Consider the following 15,811-nt stretch of genomic DNA (forward strand, 5'->3'; position numbering starts at 1 on the left):
GATTATCATTTCCTTGAGGCCTTGTTTGCAAATTTCTCTTTTATAAATTACTTTATAAATCAGATTTCTTAGTATAGACAGCTTAAGCACAAAGTAATTTAATAAATATATTGGTTAGCTCATAGAATTTCCTGGATAGGCAGAAAATGAGGCTTGACTATTATACAATTAAGAAGTATTAATGCTGATTGAATGAGCCTAGGTGGCCCAATTCTCAACTTCCACGCCAATAGTCTTCAACCTCCAGTTCTGCTTTCTTCTTTTTCTTACTTTTCCTCACACTAAAAATATGTGTAAATATATATGTGATGTATGTACTATATTATTATTTTGCTTCTTGCACAAATCTATCCACTAAAGTGAGAGTGGCAAATGTTGTTTGTTTTCTTCACTGTTGTGCACTTGGTGCCTAGAAAAGTGTTTGCTCATGGTAGGTACTTAATAAATATTTGTTGTGATAATTTACAAATAGCACTTGTTTTTATGAACTTTATATTGAGTAGAGGAGAAAGGCATTAGACATACACAATCTCCCAGAAACCAAAAAGCAAAAATAAAAAGAGTGTGGTGCTTTAAATAGTGTGGAATTTTCTTGCTGCCATTTCATTCAGTGAGTACATGCCCTGGATTGAGTGGGATTTGGGAGATATGAATCAGTTATTTCTTCATTCAGTCCAGTTCCAGTGTGAGTAACTGAGCTGAATGTGATTCTAATATTTAAAAATACTACACATAGGTTCCACACTATATAACACCTAAATACAAGCCAACTTCTTCTGGTGATCAAATAAAGAATTAGTAATCATTCAATTTTTGGGTAAAAAATCATCTGTGTTGAATTTCTTAAGAGATGATATATTAATCTCAAATATGGGATTTCCTGAGGAATTTTTTGAGGATAATTTTAACTAGTATTTTTTCTTTCTTTCTTTCTTTCTTTCTTTCTTTCTTTCTTTCTTTCTTTCTTCTTTCTTTCTTTCTTCTTTCTTTCTTCTTCTTCTTCTTCTTCTTCTTCTTCTTCTTCTTCTTCTTCCTTCCTTCCTTCCTTCCTTCCTTCCTTCCTTCCTTCCTTCCTTCCTTCCTTGACAGGCTGATATTAGATACTAATCCCTATGTAAAGGGGAGATTTCACTATAGCTGAATGAATGAGATTATTTAGGAAAAGAGAATATTGGTAGAAATGAGAGAATTTATGACAAATCATTGAGAAACTCCAAAACTTTTTGACCAGACAGAGGAGAATAAGTCTAAAAAGCAGGTAAAGTAAGAATGACTAAAAAGCTAGCATAAGAAGTGTTTTATGCCTTAGAAGTAAAAAAAAATGTTATGAGGGATGGAATAGAAACTTATTCTTTAGTAAAGTTTGATTTTTAGATATTCTTGGGAGGGAGTTTCTTCAAAGTAAAAAAGAAAATGAAAGCCTTCATTCAAAAAGATTTTATTGCATAGTTGGGCTCTCATGAAGTAAGATCTTCAAGGAGCAAGGAAAAAAAAGAAGGAAGTGATATAAACTGAATATAAAAAGGTGAACAATGAGCACATTTAAAGAGCTTCTCTGTAAAGCTTTTAATACAACCTGCATAACTTTCCTCTGTGGCTCTGTTTCTCTGAGGACATGCGAATATAACTTTCCTACAGTAGAAAAAGTGCTTTGTGCATGTGGCAGCATGAGGGAGTTGAACTCAAGACTCCCAGATTTAACTTGCAAGATTGAACTGGAGTAATGCCAGATAGGTAGTACCTCTGACTTTCAGCAGAAGCAAAAACAAAATCTCTGGAGGAATGTATTTTTAATTTAGAATACCAGGTTTTCCACAGGTTAAATTCAATGAGTATGAGTTCATAAATCATCCTGAAGAGAGGAAACAATAGATTTAATTCTTCAAAGAGTTTAGATAATGGAACTATTATCTGTGGATATAGGATGACTATAGTTTGAGTATGAGTATTAGTTTTTGCTATTGTAACATATCACCACAAATTTAGTGGGTTAAAACAACACAAACTAAAATTTTCTTTCAGTTCTGGACTTCAGAAATTCAAAATCGAGGTATTAGTTGAAGTGTGTTCCTCTTAGAGGCTTCAGAAGTGAACACATTTCTTTGCCTTTTCTAGCTTCCAGAGGCTGCCTGGATTCCTTGGCTCACAGCCCCTTCCTCCATAGTCAATGTGCATCATCCCAACTTCTGGTTCCATTGTCCCATCTCCTTTATCTGTTTTCATTCTCTTGCTTTCTTATAAGAACTCTTATGATTTCATTAGCTCCACCCAGATAATCTGGGATCATCTCCCCACTCTCAGTTCTTCCCCCCCTGCCCCCTTGCTCTCACAGTCCTTAATCATATCTACAAAGTCCCTTTTGCCACAAAAGATAACATATTTATAGGTTTCGGGGATTAGAATGAGCACATCATTGTGTGTGTGTGTGTGTGTGTGTGTGTGTGTGTGTGTGATGCATTATTCTGTCTACCATACTATCCACGGACATTTAAAGAATAGAGTCACAAAAAAGACAAACACCATGGCAATATGTAAGAGTAATCACAGATTTGAAGAGAATTAAATAAAAATTTTAAAATAAAATGTGCTTGTCAATTAAGTGTTTAGCCACTTAAAACATAGGCCAAACAACAGGGTAGATGTAGCTGAGGAGAGAATTAGTGAACTAGAAGATAAAACTGAAGAATATTTCAGGATGCTATCCAGAATGCTAAAATGGAAAATATGAAAGAGAGATTAATAGATATGGAGAAGGAGAATGTCTAATATGCTTTTAATAGAAGCCCTAGGAAGCAAAAATAAAAACATTAGAGGAGAGGCAATATTTAAAAACAATGTTGGGGAATTTTTCAAAATTGAAGAAAGATATAAAGCCATAGATCCAGGAACAATGTTTACTAAGCAGAATAAAATAAAATAAAATAAAATAAAATAAAATAAAATAAAATAAAATAAAAAAATAAAATAAAATAAACCCACCTCTAATTAAGAGAATTAGCAACCATAGAGTATCAGAGACAAAGAGCTCTAAGAAGCAACCAGGCAAGAAAGGCAGATTACCACCTACCCCCATGACTGAGAATAGGCTTTTTTAAACAGAAGAATTGAGAAGCAGAATAATTACATATAATAATAATATGTATTGAATTCAGAGAGAAAAAAACTGTTCTTCTAGAATTGCATTGATCTCAAGAGTAAGAGTAGTAAAAAGATATTTGTTTATAAGTCAATGTTGACCGCATCCTGAGAATGTTAATCCCAAACAGACCTAAGAAAACTTCTAAAAGATATATTTCAGGAAGAAGAACAATTATTCTAGGAAGAAATTCTCACATGCAAAATTGAATTGGGAGAAAAAAAGAACATTTAAACATATAGATAAATAAATAATGTCTATTGTGATCACAATGAATAGCTTGTTATGACTAAAAAAGATGCCATTAAAATATTGGAGAGAAATAGCTTGTAAGGCAGAATTGAAGTGAACAGAGTTAAAATGTTCTAAGAGTTCTTGAATTGATCATAGTAAGGGGAAATCTCTTTAACTTTGTATTTGTTATGTATAATGCTAAATTTCAATAGCAAACTCTAAAACAATAGGACTAGGGTATGTGATTTTCAAACAAGTAGTGAATAATTAGAATAAGACAATTATTCAAATAAAAATTCTATAAAATGGAAGTGAAGACAAATCAAAAGCAAAATTTAAGATAAAAACTGGCCCAAATATATCCGTAATCAATAAATTTAAAGGGACTACTTGATTAAAATACAATTTGTCAATGAGGCCTACATTACCCTGATACTGAAACTAGACAAGGATGCCACAAAAAAAAAGAAAATTACAGGTCAATATCTTTGATGAGCATAGATGCAAAAATCCTCAACAAAATATTAGCAAAATGAATCCAGCAGTACATTAAAAGGATCAGACACCATGATTGCATGGGATTTATTCCTGGGATGCAAGGATGAAGCAACATCTGCAAATCATCAAATGTGATACAGCACATTAACAAAATGGAGGATAAAAATAATATTATTTCAATAGATGTAGAAAAGCATTTAATGATATTCAAGATCCATTTATGATAAAAAATCTCGACAAAGTGGGTATAGAAGGAACATACTTCAACATATGAAAGGCCATATATGACAAGCCCACAGGTATTATCATACAATGGTGAAAAGCTGAAAGCTTTTCTTCTAAGATCAGGAAGAAGTCAAGGATGCCCACTCTCACTACCTTATTCAACATAGGATTGGAAATCTTAGCTGGAATTATTAGTCAAGACAAAGAAATATGATGACAGCTTTAACTATTGTGGTGATTATTTTGCAATAGATACACATAGTGAATTATTATGTTGTACATCTGAAACTAATATAATTTTATGTGTCAATTATAACAATAGAAAAGAAAACCCAATGAATAAATAGCCAAAGGATCTGAATGGATGTTTCTCCAAGGAAGATATACAAACTACCAATAGGCACATAAAAGATGGTCAACATTATTAGGATATGTAAATCAAAAGCACAACGATATATTATTTTACCAGCACTAGGTTGGCTATGATAAAAAAGGCAGATATGACAAATACTGTAGATAATATGGAGAAATGGGAACTCCCTTTCAAAGCTGGTGGGAACATAAAATGGTATAGCTGATTAAAACCTATCTGGAAGATAGGGTTACTATATGGCCCAGAAATTCTGCTCCCAGGTATATACTTAAGAGAAATAAAAATATGTGTGCACACAAAAACTTGTACATGAATAATCAATCATGGCGACATTACTCATAATAATCGAAAAGTTGAAACAACCCAAGAGCCCAAGCAAAAGTGGTATTTACATGCGATTGAATATTATTTAGCCATAGAAGAGAATGAAGTACTGATACATGGTACCATGTGGATGAACCTTGAAAATATTACACTAAGTGAAAGAACCTAATCCCCAAATACCACATATTGTAGGATTTCATCTATATGAAATGTCTAGAATAGGCAAATACATAGAGACCGAAATTGATTAGAGTGTATCTAGGGCTAGGGAGTGAGGGCTTATTATGAGGAAATGGGAATAATTGCAAATGGGTTTTTTGTTTGTTTCTAGTGGACAAAAATGTATTAAAATGAGATTCTAGTGATGATTGTACAACCCTGTGCATATGTGAAAAAATACTGAATTACATATTTTAAATGGGTGAATTGTATAGCATATGAATAATGTATCAGTAAAGCTCTTTTTTAACAGCTTGTTTTGATCCAAAACAAAACAAAACTACAGAGTTTATCAGATTGGATTAAGAACAATAACAAATGCAGCTATCTGACCTTTTAAAGACAACCTAAAGCATAAAGACATAAAAAGATGGAAAATAAAGCAAAGGACAAAGATAAATAAATCCAAACCAAAAGCAAATAAAACTTACTTTAGTCAATAAAACTGACTTTTGGATAATAAAGCACGACAAGAAATAATGGAGGTCATTAGATAATGATAAGAAGTTTAATTTATCAGAAAAATAAAACATTTCTGAACTTGCTTCGAACTAATAATATCATCAATAATATAGAAAGCAAAACTTGATTGGAACTTCAGGGAGAAATTGAGAAATCTAACACCAGAATAGGAAATTTTGACATGTTTTTTCCTTTATTGTAGATGAAGCAAATGAAAAAAATCAATGAAGAAATAAAGTATTTCAACAATGTAATCAAATGCTTGGAACATTGGACATATGTAAAACTCTGCTCTCTATCATTGGAAAGCATACATTCTTCCTAAGCACACATGAAATATTTATAAAAATTGGCCACGTGTGAAGTCACAAAGCAAGTTTCAGCAAATTTCAATGACTCGTCACAGAGATCACATTCTCTGATCAGTTTTATTAAATTCATAGCAAAAAACAGCAGTAATCCCTATATTTTATTTTATTTATTAAGACTTTTTTGTTGTTGAGGTAAAATTAACATGACATGACATTCATGGTTTTGGCCATATTACTGTGTGCAATTCAGTGGCTTATGCTATGTTCACAGTGTTCTGCTAATCATCACCACTGTCTAATCCCAGAATGTTTTCATCAACACCAAAAGGAACCCCACATCCATTAACAATCAGTCTTCATTTACCACCTTGGCTCAAAACCCTGGTAACCATTAATGTGCTTTTTCTCTCTATGGATTGGTCTATTCTGGACACTCACATGAATGGTATTATGCAATATGTTGTCTTTATGCCCGGCTTATTTTACTTAGCATAGTGTTTTCAAAATTCATCCTGATTGTAGTACATATCAATACTTCATTCTTTTGTTGCTGAATAATATCCCGCTATATGGGTATACCATATTTTATTCATTCTTTAGTTGATGAACATTTGGGTTGTTTTCCCTTTTTAATTTTTATGAATAATGCTGCTATGAAGATCCGTATATAAATTTTAATGTGGACACATGTTTTCATTTCTTTAGGGTAAATAAGAGTACAATTTCTGGGTCATATTATAATGCTATGTTTCCATTTTTTGATAAACTACCAAATTGTTTTCCAAAGTGGCTGCATCATTTTATATTCTCAATGGTAATCTATGAAGGTTTCAATTTCTCTAGATCCTTACCAACACTTGTTATTCTCTATTAAAGAAAAAATTATAGCCATCTGAGTGAGTACGAACTAGCTTAATATTTTACTGTGATTTTGATTTGCATTTTCTTAATGACTGATGTGAAACATTTTTTCATATGATTATTGGGCATTAGTACCTCTTCTTGTGAGAAATGTCTTTCAAGCCCATTTTTGTGATTGGATTGTCTTTTTGTTATTGATTTGTAAGTTGTTCTTTTTTAAAAAGATTTTATTTATTTGACAGAAACAGAGAGAGAAAGAGAAAGAGAAAGTACAAGCAGAGAGAGCTGCAGAGGGAGAGGGAGAAGTAGAGTCCTTACTAAGCAGGATGCCTGATGCAGGGCTTGATTCCAGGACCCCGAGATCATGGCCTAAGCTGACGGCAGACACTTAACTGACTGAGCCACTCAGGCGTCTCTGTAAGAGTTTTTTTTTAATATATATATATATACTGGAAACTGGATCCTTATCAGATATATAAGTTGCAAATATTTTTCTCCCATTCTGTGTGGCATCTTCTTACTCTCTTTATAGTGTCCTTTGATACATAAAGGTTTTTTTTTTAAGATTTTAATTAATTAATTAATTAATTAATTAATTAATTAATTAATTAATTTATAGAGTGTGACCAGGGGCAGGGGCAAAGGCAGAAGGTAGATAGAGATCCGGAACAGATTCCACACTGAGTGCAAAGCCAGATGAAGGACTTGATTCCATGAGCCGGAGATCGTGACCTGAGCTGAAATCAAGAGCCAGAGGCTTAACCGCCTGGCCACCCAGGTGCCCCATACATAAAAGTCTTTAATTTGGAAGTCTACTTTAGCGATTTTTTCTTTTGTTGCTTGCGCTTTCACTGTCGTATCCAAGAACACATTGCCAAATCTAAAGTCATAAAGATTCACTGTTACATTTTCTTTCAAGTGTTTTATAGATTTAGCTCTAAACATTTAGGTCTTTGATCCATTTTGGGTTAATTTCTTCATATGGTGTGAGGTAAAGGTCCACCTTCATTTTTTTGCTGTGGTTATTCAGCTGTCCTAACATCATTTGTTAAAAAGACCGTTCTTTCCCTTTCCTTGGCAATCTTGTTGAAAGACAACTGATCATATATGTATGGGTTTAATCCCTACAGTTTTGAAAAAGTCTACTAAATAATTCACATATCATAAAATAAATTTTGATGGAAAAATCAAAATACCTAAATCTGAAAAATAAAAAAAAACTGATGTATTAATATCGTGGAAATCTTGCTTCAAGCAATGACAAAATTGCTTGTTTCATATCAATTCTTCTACCAAGAACAACTAAAAATGTCAGAAAAAAAATTAATCTCTTTGAAAGTAGTGGTGGGCTATCAAGACAGTGTGGACTTGTGAGCATAGGATCTCAGATAGAAGAAAAGCCCAGAGAAGTAAGTCACACATGACATCATTGTCCTCTTAAAGACATTTGTTACCTCAAAAGCAATGGCTGAAAGGTTGAGCTCAAAAGCAAGAGAGAGATAGAAAATACAGGAAAGAAAATTGGGACAAGGTAAAACCTTCTAACATACATGCGATTGAAATCCCAGAAAGACAAAGAAAATGGATGGAAGCAATCTTTAAAGAGATAACAGCCATGAACTTTCCAGAAATTACAGGTATCAAGCCACAAATGCAAGGAAGATACATGCAAAGAAAATCACACCTATTCACACTCAAACTGCTGAAAACAAGAGATGAAGATAAAGTCATAAAATAACCAGGGGGAAAAAAGATACATTTCCTTCTAAGACACAACATTAAGAGAAGACTAAAATGCATCAGTAGATATAAAGAGGGGCATTTTATAAAGATGAAATATATAGAAATATATATTTCTATATATTTCATTAGAAATATATAATAGTGCTAAGTTTATATTATAAGGTATATTTTAAGATGGCAGGCAAAGATAGAACTAAAAGGCTTAATAATCAAACTCATTATTTATAGTGCAAAATCTTAGTATACTTTCCTCAACAAGTGATAAACCAAGTGGAAAACTTGGTATCAGTAAGGCCCTAGAACTCAATAGATCATTAATAAGCTGATGTAATTTACATTTGTAGCACATTACACAATGTTTTCCTATTATTCTGTTTTTCAATTGCACTTAGACTATTTGCAAAAATTAACATAGGGATCCTTGGGTGGCGCAGTGGTTTGGCGCCTGCCTTTGGCCCAGGGCGTGATCCTGGAGATCTGGGATCGAATCCCACGTCGGGCTCCCGGTGCATGGAGCCTGCTTCTCCCTCTGCCTATGTCTCTGCCTCTCTCTCTCTCTGTGTGTGTGACTATCATAAATAAATAAAAATTAAAAAAAAAATTAACCTAGACATCAATAATAAAATATAACTGGAAAAGTCCTTAAATATTTTCATAGTATAAAAGAAGCTTCTAAGAATTCTTGGATCAAACAAGAATCACAATCAAAATTGGAAATTATTTTTAACTTAAAAAGAGGATGAAAATATGAGATATAAAAATGTGTGAGGTAGAGCTAAAATTACATGAAAGGGAACTATATAGGCTTAATATATGTATTGAAATAAAAAAGAAAGGCTAAAACCAATGATGTATGTCTTTATGTCAAAAAGTTAGAAAAAATTAAAAAATTAAGCCCAAAGGAAGTAGGATAAAATAAAAAGGGCAGAAATTAATACAATCAATAAAACCATATACATGAGTGCATATTTAAATTCAGATTAAAAAATTAGCTCCTTCAAAACATTAATAGATTTATATACTTCTGGGAAGATCAATCAAGGATAAAAAAGAAGAAAAAATAAAAAACCAATATCAAGAATTTGAAAAAGGGCATTATTACATTTTTGACAGACATTTAAGAAGAGGAGATATTATAAATAATTTTACATAAATAAATATTTTAAATTGAAGAGATAATATTTGAAAAATAACAATTTGCCAAAACTGATACAAGAAGAAATAAAGTTTTATTGTTATAAAAAAAAATCAAATCCACTGTTTCCTTTCCCACATAGAAAACTCCAGACCTAAATCATTTCATCTGAGCATGTTACCAAATAAGTACTCGAAAAAAATAACGTAGAACAAACTTTTCCTTCTTTCTGATTGGCAGGCTGTTATTATCTCAACCCCAGGTCCATTCTCCTATGCTTTACTCTCCGATGCTGGGGCTGGGATTTTGTAACTTACAGATTGTTTTAATTGGCTTCACATTAAGCAGAAAGAATGTTCAAGGGGAACACTGGATAAAGGAGGTGGGGAGATATAAAATTTGAAATATAAAATATTACATATTAATTAAAAAAATAGATTACGAAACCAAAGAAGAAAGAGATTATGGTCAATAGAGAAGTCAGATAAAGTGAAGACCAAATATAATCTGTGAATTTGGGATGTGGCTGTTGGTGTATTTAGGGAGAGCTGCTGAGGAAGAATGGATGGGACAAAAGCTGGATTAGAATGGATTTACAAGTGAGTACAAAGAATAGTCCATGCCGATGGCATGGGCGTTCACTGCGTCTGGGACCAGATGGTACTGCAGTACTAGAGTTCAGGTCTTTAGCAGCTATATTTTGGCATGGCTGGGACAGGCATGGACTTGATAGCATGGACCCCAAGATCTAACTATTAGAAGGTTTAAGTGTAGATTCGATATTAATTCAAGGTTTTATGTAGAGTTGGCTCCATAAACCATACACTGATATTGCTGGGCTAAAATATCAACTCACTCTAGTTCCTTTAATGTCAAACCTCATAGTCCAAGAAAATTATCCTTCGTGATCCAGACCACCTGATTATTTTCCATTCAGTCTGGTTTTCTATTAATACAGAGATTTAGTCTTATGCCACAGCAGATGTTTATGCCTCTGAGGGAGTCTAACTGTATTTAATACTTAATTAACAGTGGATAGTATCTGGTTACAGGATTAGATGGCCCACTCTATTAAAATAGGCTTTCAGCCCAAGCTCCTGGCTCTAGCTGCTTATGCTTGGGATCTGAGATTTGGCAGAGAGGAAAGGTTTGCTCCCGCAGGCTGTTTCCAAGAAGGGACTTTCATCTGAAATACATTCAGAGTAGACCTTCCTCATGTCACATCTTGTATTGGGTTGGAAGATCTTGATTTTACAGAAGAGCTACAGCAATGTTTCAAACGAACTCGCAAAGAAGGTCATGGCAGTGCACCTGTTAATGAGGTAACCTCAAAAAGCTAGCCAAGAAAAACCTTCCCTTGTGGGGTTGGTATTAAAAATTTTATAAATGACGTCCACATATCCTTAGAAATGAAGGTGTTAGGTTCAGTTCATGAAGTTTGCTTCTTTGGATAAAATTCAAATAACTCATGAGACAATGGACCTTCCCTTGGTCCTTGGAGAATGACCGAGAAGGGCAGAGAGGCACAAAGCAATTCAAGCACATCCCCCGGGGAAATAAGTCAGGCCGAGAGCCATCCAATAAGAAGCCTACCTGCTCCTCCATGAGCAACCCCCAGACACCACTTGGCTGCTTAAATCTCTCAGGGTTTCTTAGTTTCCTCTTCCCTGGAAAACAGGAACCTCGTTAGCCTGTTTTCCTTATCCTCAGAGGCTCCTTCCTCAATGACAACTGTTTCACATTCTAGGGTAAGGCTGCTGGATTTAGAGGAAGAGCTGGAGCCGGACATCTGCAAATTTAATACCAAGACAAACTGTCACAGTGGCTGGAACAGAGGGAGCATAGGAACAGGGCATGTTAGTTAACAAAGGAAAGAAATCCATCCTGAAGTATCTTCTTCACATTTCTCTTGTTCATTCTCTCTCATTTTTATTCACTGCAGGAAGTGTGTGTATCCTGTGTTAAGGAAGCTATCAGCTGTTTTTAATAACCTGGGAATGAATTTCATTTGGTTAGCTTGTCTTCAAGGTAAAGTATGCCCTAGAGAACACACCATAAAGAGGTTTTTAGATTGTCTGTGTTCAGATGCCTCATCCTGTATATAAAGGGACAATATCCAATATCTTTGGGCAACCATATGATATTGGGTCATGTGGTAGGTTGTTACAGTAATGACTTCCAGGGAGCCACACCTTCCAGGATCTAAGAACTTACACATTCCTCTTCCACATGGACTCTGAACTTGGCCACTGGCTTGTTTTGGCTAATGAGATGTCACAAATGAGACCCAAAGTGGGCCTTGTCAAGCACTTGCATTCTGGGACTTTCCTCTTGGAATGTTGCCCTGAGTTGTTGGGATATCCAGGCCCACAGTTAAAGGCTACAGAGAGAGAGAGGCTGAACCATGCCAGCTGTCTCAGTGGAGCCCTGTGGCTAGCCGTCCTGCCAGCTGAATGTAACCACATGAACCATCACCAGAGAGCATCAAAAGAACCACCTGGTCAACTTTTGGCTTATGAAAAATAATATCATGTTTCTTTTAAAGTGGTATATTTTAGGGTGTTTTGTTGCACAACAATGAAAACTAAAACAGTCCAGGATCTTATATTTTCCATGTAACATTCATTTTTTGCACATGTTTGAGGGTAATGGGTAGACTTATAATTATCCCTTCCCATATACATTAAAACATAATGAGAGAGTAGAATGATGGCTGCCAAGGCCTATGGGTGCCAGAAGTGGGGAGGTACTGGCCAAAGGGCATAAACTTCCAGTTATAAGATGAATAAGTTCTGGGAATGTAATATATAGCATCATGACTATAGTTAGCAATACTGTATTATATACTTGAACATTGTAGACAGAGTAGATCTTAAATATTCTCAACACACACACACAGGTAATTATGTGAGGTGATGGAGATGCTGGACTAGCCTTATTGTGGTAATTATTTTGTAATATACACATATATCAAATCATCACATTGTATACCTTAAGCTTACACAATGTTATAGGTCAGTTATATGTGAATAAAGCTGGAAATAAAGAAAAAAAATGGAACCATATGGAAATGAGACTGCTCCCATAAGGCTCATCCAAAACCTATCCCATCATTCAGGATTCTATGTGCATATGCTGTATAATTAAGAGTGGTAAGAGATGACAAAGATTAGGTAAAAAAATACGGTAACTGGGAAACAAGAGAAGAGGTATGGGTGTGTGTGTGTTGTGTCTGTGCACATTCAGAAAGAATGAAAAAGAGAGAGAGACAGAGAAAGAGATCAGGGAAATGATTAGAGGAAGCCAGTTAAATAGAAATGGTTCTCGGTGGGTGGTAGTGTACTAAACAGCACAGGTGGTAGAAACATGCTAACTTCTGAGTTCAAGACCTAATGATTAAAGCAATCTACATGTGGTATCTAAGCATTGGCTCATAATTAAAAGTCAGATTACTAAAGACATTGGTATTCCGGGGGATTTGTTCCTAGGGTGTTTTTTTTTTTCTCATTATATTGTTGGAGAGTCTTTGCAAATGAAATGTGTAATGCTGGAGCCCCCCAAAATAGGGGACATTAAAAAAAGCACATAATCTTATTTTGACATAAAATTGCCCATAGAATGTCCTATGATATTCTGTTTTTTTTTTAAGCTACAACAACACAGAAAAAAACAGACTTTTCCCAAAGAATAGGAAATGACAGTAAATTAAAAAAGATTCACAATGAGAATTATGTTTGTAAGGCAACCCTTAGCCGAATTGAAAATATTTTCTCTAATGTGTGTGTGCACATACATGTATGTATGTTTGCAAAATACACTTTTTGTAGCTAAGAAGCTCTGTAAACTGAGGTTTCACAACAACTTGTGCTATCAGGGAGTGTACTGAGGCTTTTAGTAGCAGGGCAGTCTATGGGTTACCCACTTCCTTGTCTGAACAGCTTCTTTCTGAGTACACACTTAGTGTCCATTTGCAATGAAACAAAATGAATCTTTGTGCAATTAACACTTCCTGCAGATCTGCAAAGTGGTGAGGAAACTATGCATAAATATACACTTAATTATGTTTGATTTATGAAAAGCAATTAAAATATACATAGAAATGCACACACCCATACACATACCGCTACACAGATTAGAGTCTACCACATATTAGAAGACACCAACGCTGATGCACCCATTTGGAACCTAAACATTTTTAAAAAAATATTTTATTTATTTATTTGTGAGAGTGAGAGAATGTGCATGTGTGAGAGAAAGAGAGAGAGCACGAGCAGTGCAGAGGGAGAAGATGAGGAGCAGAGGGAGGAGCAGACTCCCTGCTGAGCAGGGAGCCTGACTCAAGGCTCCATCCCAGGACTCCAGGATCATGACCTGAGCCAAAAGCAGACGCTTAACTGACTGAGCCACCGCGGTGCCCCTGGGACCTAAACTTCTTGATAGTTCTAAGCACAAAAACCCACATTTTTGTTAGATGGGAAAAATTGGAAGCAGTACTAATCACATCTTTCTCCTTCTCTCCTAATTGTCTTGCTAGTATAATAGTGATGATTTCTTAGGAAGAACTCACTTGATGTAAAGCAAAATGCCATTCGCTGAATGTCCCAGCCAGAGTCCCCAGGTTAGACAGCTTTTTTCTTCCCCAGAAGGAGAAAACACAACTGGAAAGCAAGCAGGTGTGGCTGTTGGCATGCTGTGTCAGGTGCTCCTTGAGGTGTGATGATACCTGGCATTTCAGGGAAAGGGTATGAAAAACTTCAACGGCTTTATTTCTAAACGATTTGCTTAAGGACTCTTCTCTGTACTCATAAATAATTTTAAAATTACACCACAGAGTAACACAACACCTTCTCTGTGAAAATTACAGAATCAGAAAGCCAGTGTCAATGGCAAGACTGCTCACAGCAAGTTTTCAGTGAGATAAAGTTAAATGGCTATACTTTTATTTTAAAGTGGTGTTTCTTAAAGTGTGGTCTGGAGACCAGTGCTTCAACAAAGGGTAAATGGCTCTCCAGGGGCAATGTAATGTGTTTGCACTTGCTCTCCCAAGGCTGTGCTAGAATTTTCCTGGGAAATTAACACACCACAAAAGGAAAGTTTCTACAGTCCTAGGAAAACAAATCTGAAGATCAACAAATTGGTTTCTCTTCCTAGCATCTTGGAGGCAGCTCAGGACATGCGCTGACCACCTTTCGTAGCATCCCTCTGCTGGAAACCAACTGCCTTGGAAGTACTTGTGAAAATACAGATTTCTAAAAACCTTTGGGAACATTCTGGTTTAGTAGGTCCGGGGTGAAAGCGAGGAATCTGCACGTTGTACCAGCACCTAGCAGGTTCTTACGCACCAGTGTTTGAGAACTCCTGTTAAAAATAAGGTGTGAAAGCTCAGATATCTTGATGATTCCACACCCTGAGACACAGGAGTGCTCTTGGATAAAGGTTCCTAATTCATGGAAGATAAGTACTCTTTTATAATTGTGAAGTTATTTGTATTTGATAATACAATGATTTTTTGGTCTTCAAAATCATTAGGGAAAGAAGTTAACATAATGGTAAGTATCTGCTACTGGCCCCTACTCGGCCTTAGTCTTGCTATCATTACATCATTTTCTATAGATGCTGGACAGTATTCCATCTTCATGTTACTAATGGGATGGAGAGACACAGATATTGATTATTAACTTTGGGCCCATAATCTTTCCCCCATTATTGATGTTACCTTTCTTTCCATGTGATAAAGCTATTTGTAATTGGACTCATGGACCCAAGGACTAATTACCTTTCTTTTAGCCAGATGTGGGCATGTGATAAAGGTTTGCTCTTGATATGTAAAGAGAAGCAATGTGCAGTATCCGGGGGTATCCATTTGATACATTTTTTATTTTATCTTACTAACTTTTATCTCTGGTATTGTGGAAAATTTCAAGCTTGTACAAAAGTGGAAAGAATAAATCTTTACATGTCAACCACTTAGCTTTAATAGTTATCGATACCTGGTGAATCTTATTTCGTCTCTTTACTCGCCTCTACCCACTCTCCATACCCACCAGCCTTCACTGGCCTTGCACTTGTCCTGTCTCCTCTTACTTCTTGCCAGCTGGAATATGTACATGACAGGTGACCCTTGAGAAACTGTTTTGCACCAGAGGGGGAAGCCACAGGATGAGGATGGCAGAGAAGAAAGAAAGAAGGACACTGGGCTCCTGATGTCTTTATGAAGTCATCTTCGCATTCTGGACTATACGCTGCAAGACTTTTATGGAAGAGAAATAAATTTCTACAAAGTTTAAGCC

This window comes from Canis aureus, chromosome 15, assembly GCF_053574225.1.
Source record: "Canis aureus isolate CA01 chromosome 15, VMU_Caureus_v.1.0, whole genome shotgun sequence".
NCBI lineage: Eukaryota > Metazoa > Chordata > Mammalia > Carnivora > Canidae > Canis > Canis aureus.